The sequence below is a fragment of the Hyaena hyaena genome, unplaced genomic scaffold, assembly GCF_003009895.1.
Source record: "Hyaena hyaena isolate Hyena2069 unplaced genomic scaffold, ASM300989v1 scaffold_55, whole genome shotgun sequence".
Lineage (NCBI taxonomy): Eukaryota > Metazoa > Chordata > Mammalia > Carnivora > Hyaenidae > Hyaena > Hyaena hyaena.
This window is the reverse complement of record NW_024080687.1, coordinates 1,676,915-1,681,417: the sequence shown is the minus strand read 5'-3', so window position 1 is coordinate 1,681,417 and position 4,503 is coordinate 1,676,915. Positions and strand designations below refer to the sequence as shown.

Sequence of the window (4,503 nt, the reverse complement as noted above, 5' to 3'; positions counted from 1 at the left end):
AGAATGATCCGTTTAGTTATTTCAAATATAAGTTTAACATATTTCATGAAAAAAATATAACGTGTCGATGTTTCCATTGAGAATGAAGGCACTGCCCAAAATACTTTAGCAAGATAAACATTAGTATTTTACTAATGCAATATTTAGCAATTTTTTAAATAAAGTTTTGAGGGGAAGTCCACTCTCTACCTAGGCCACTCGTGAATCCTACTGAATAATTGCCTTACTAGCACCAACCAGTTGCTCCTGGATGGAGTGGTGATGATATTATTGATGATGAGGAGGATGGCTTACATGTATTGAGTACTCTCTGGGTGCCAGGTACTGTGCTAGGTGATTTATAGCCATTGGCTCATTTACCCCTTACAAAAGCCTTATAAGGCATGTAAGATGAGGAAAATCGGAATTAGGAGCTTTAAGTAGCTAGCCCAGAATCACACTTGTGGCAGGCAAAGAATTGGACCGTAAGAATAGACCAGGTTTTTTCATGTGTTTACCCGCCATGTTCTCAAACACCTGTGACTATAGAAAATGCGACCAAGATGAATTACGAGAGAGGGGTGTCCGGGTGGCTCAGTCGGTAAAGCATCCTACTCTTGGTATTGGCGCAGGTCATGATCTCACGATTCATGGGTTCAAGCCCCACATTGGGGCTGTCATTGCAGATCCTGGTTGACATTCTCCCTTTCCCTCTCTCTCTGCCCTTCTCCTGCTCTCTCTCTCTCTCTCTCAAAAAAATTAAATAAACTTTAAAAAAGGACAGATTAAGAGAAAGACTTGAGGTAATGGAGGTATGACGATTAGACTCATTTTTTATCTTTTGTGCTGCCAAATCGAATAAGGCAAATTCCTAATGTTCTAGTTAGGGAGATGGGAGAGTTGCTTCGAAGTTGGAGGTACCACTTAGAAGAGGTTGAGGTTAGGATCCGCATCAAGGACAGGCCAGAAGTTAAACATCTGAACCATGGAGAGGAGGAGGAGAGAAATTCCCTTCACCCACGTTTCCTTTACTTCCCCAGCACAGTTCCCTCGTCTGTTGGCACACGGCACCAAGGTAAGGCGGAGACGCTGTCTGTATCTAACTTGCATAGGGCATGATCATTTGTCCCCGCAGGCTCAGAAGGAATGACGGTCCATCCTTCAGCTCCTAGATTCGCCGGGTGATGGCCCCGCCTGCTGCGTGCAGTGTTCCCCGCTAGGTGCCGCAGGGTTGGCAAAGCTAAGACACGCTGCCTACTTGGACATACTTGTGTTACGGCTGAGAGAAAAGGCTTCCCCAACTGGAATCTGGGGGGCGAAATCATGCTTGATGTCTCTAGGGAGTGTTGCCCAAATCAAAAGCCGGTGTAAGTACAGTAAACGGTCATCCCTGGAAGGCCACTTAGGGCTTCCTTCCTTGCAAAACGTCAGGGGTTCTTTCCTTATCAGACCTTTGGGGAATGAAGTTTTGGAAGGAATTCCTTGCTATACTTGGAGTCTTTTTGACTAATTAAAAAAAAAAAAGCAAACATCAGGATAAAAATAAGCACCTCAAACCATATTTATGCCTTGACATGACTGTACTTGCCAGATGTTTTTCCAAGAGTAATGCTCGAAGAAGGTGTGCAAAGAGAAGGGAGGGGAGGAGACGCAGGAGGTAGTACATGGAAACTGCAGATTTTACCTGCGTCATCACTGTGTTCAAGAGTAAGCCTTCCCAGGGTGCCTGGGTGGCTCAGTTCTTTAAGTGGCCAACCACGGCGAACAATCTCGCGGTTCGTGGGTTCGAGCCCCTCATCGGGCTCTGTGCTGACAGCTCAGAGCCTGGAACCTACTTCAGATTCTCTGTCTCCCTCTCTCTCTGCCCCTCCCCCACTCGCGCTCCATCTCTCTCTCTCTCTCTGTCTCTCTGTCTCTCTCTCTCTCTCTCCCCGCCTCAAAAAAAATAAATATTAAAAACTTTTTTTTTAAAGTAACCCTCTCCAGAAATTTAAATACATTTGGAAATGTTACGCTGTGGCTCTGAATTCTTTTGCTTTAGTTATCATCATGAACTTTCACGTCGCAGGTGAAATGTAAATGGAGACTTGGTCATCTTTCACTTGACACACAGAGAGAGAACAGATCTATTTGTCAGTGCTAGGGGTCTGGATTTCTTCAGGTGAGCCTGGATGAGAACATTTTGGGTAACCTGATTCTTTCATTGATCAGCCATCTATTTCTCTTCCTTGGTTTGTCTTTGGAGGACAATAAAGTTATTAAAGGTGTAAAAATGCAGACCCAGTGATTCCTAAGATTACAGCACAGTTAGCTTTCACTAACCGTCTACATTTTATCCCACTAGAGTCAAATAAAGTGGGAAATCAGCAGCTAGAATCCAAAATACAGCTTGAAAAATCACTGGCAATGAAAACCGAATTCAAAACTCTTGCATAGGTCATCAGGGTTGAGGAAATTCATCCGCTGTGTTTGAGCGCTTCCTTCTCAGGCTTGCTGCTTCCCCAGAACCCCGCTGACACCTAGCCCCACTTTCCATAAATAAATAATTCTTCATTTGCTGACCTGGAGCAGTGAGCACACAGCCTCCCCTCCCCTGCTCTCCTCTGAGAGTAGAATGCCCTCTTGCATTTTTAATGCAACGCTCAAGACTTGTGTGTCAAGTTTCCACAAAGTTTGCCAGAAGAATTAGCTGCCCCTTTTGAATAGGTAAGAGGTCAGAAAATAAACCTTTTTTTTTTTTCTTAATGACAGTCTTTGAAAAATTAAGAGAACAAAACACTTGGTTCTGCCTACTGCATTTTACATTTTTGCAAAAATTGGTTTCTATAATTTTACCATCTGGCAAAACACAGAGAAATTTACTTTATTTGATACAATAACACCCAAGCTATTATTATTTTTCTTGCTTCCTTCCCTTCCTTCCGCTGCAGATGTGGGAAGCATGAGTCACACTGGACTGACTCAGAGCAAGTATGACTTCACGAAACACTCACAGAGTTGGGGACTTGGGGGTTCATCCTCCACAGCACTGGGAACCAGGACAACATTGGCCTTCTGGGCAACCATTTCTTGATTTCAGGATCTTTTGTGGAAATTTACTTAATGCCAGTGGGTCTGTTCCCTGTTTCTAAAACCAGACACCCAAACGAAAGCACTAAGCCAGATAAAAATGTATGTAATGATTATTCAAATCCAAGGTAGGGGCACCTGGCTGGCTCAGTTGGTAGAGCATGTGTCTCTTGACCTCAGGGTCATGAGTTCAAGACCCACTTTGAGTGTGGAGACTACTTAAACACACACAAATACATACATGCACACGCGCACACACACATACATCCAAGATTATTTTATTTTTTAATAAAACCTTTATCTAATTTTTTGTACTGATGCATTGAAACTAGTATTAAAAAGTTGGACATAGCAGGGGAGCCTGGGTGGCTCAGTCGGTTAAGCGTCTGACTTCAGCTTAGGTCATGATCTCACAGTTCATGGGTTCGAGCCCAGTGTCGGGCTCAGAGCCTGGAGCCTGCTTTGGATTCTGTGTCGCTCTCTCTCTCTGATCCTCCCCTGCTCACGCTGTCTCTCTCTCTCAGAAACAAATAAAAACATTAAAAAAAATTTTTTTTAAGTTGGACATAGTTAAAGAAGAGAAAAATGACAAACACTTGTAAGATGGCTATGCAAACAGAGCCCCTATTAACAGTTTGGTATATCTCCTCCCTCTCTGTGTTCTTCGCAGGTTTCTATCTCTCATATCTTACAAAATTGAAATTATACTCTATTACCAGTCAGTATTTATCAAGGTACCACAGTCTTCCACATCTAAATCTTCTCTCCTAATACGTAGTATCCACAAAATTTCAAATATGCCCTGGTCCTTAGAAGCCTTGGATAAATGATGCCCAATGGAGATACGTATATTTGTTATTATTACAAATTTACAAATACAAGTTTCAACAATCACTCTGTGTACAGGCAAGTGTAGACACTTTAGGGCAGGTAAGGGGGAGTGGAAGTTGGAGTGGGAGCCGAGAAGAAGCTACCAGAATGATTCCTTGGTTTCCTGAACCATCTTCTCTACTAGGATTTCAAGAACACCACAGTCTGCACTGAAGGTAAAGAAACGAAGTGGACTTGGCTTCCATAGATGAATCTGGGCTCCTTTACCTGTCTGTACCAACTTCCTTAACTCTGATATGTCATTTTGCACATCAGGACTTTAATTTCCCTCCGCTGTGCAATGAAAATAATCTCTAAGGCTACTTTCTCCTCCAATATCCTCCGATGCTATCTTGTCTGCCTCACCCAAAGAGCTTCCTAGTCAAAGTAAAATTATCGGCAAGACAAGCTCATCAACTCTACCTCAATGGAAACAAAAGAAACATGATGAAGGATTAGCACAGTTTCTCCAAAAACCTGACTGCTCACTCATGGCACTAAGAAGGTAGAGAAAGGTCAAAGCTTCTTTAGTGTCTGGTCACCTGGTATTCCTGTGCTGGAAGTACACACTTTACTTAGCCTCCA

The 4,503-nt window shown here is 43.0% G+C and overlaps 1 protein-coding gene across 2 annotated transcripts in view; it reads right to left on the bottom strand.

Annotated features, from left to right (window-relative positions):
* The window catches only part of CLIC5 (chloride intracellular channel 5), a 171,014-nt gene that overhangs the window by 132,309 nt on the left and 34,202 nt on the right, over nt 1–4,503 (bottom strand). The window lies entirely within an intron of this gene.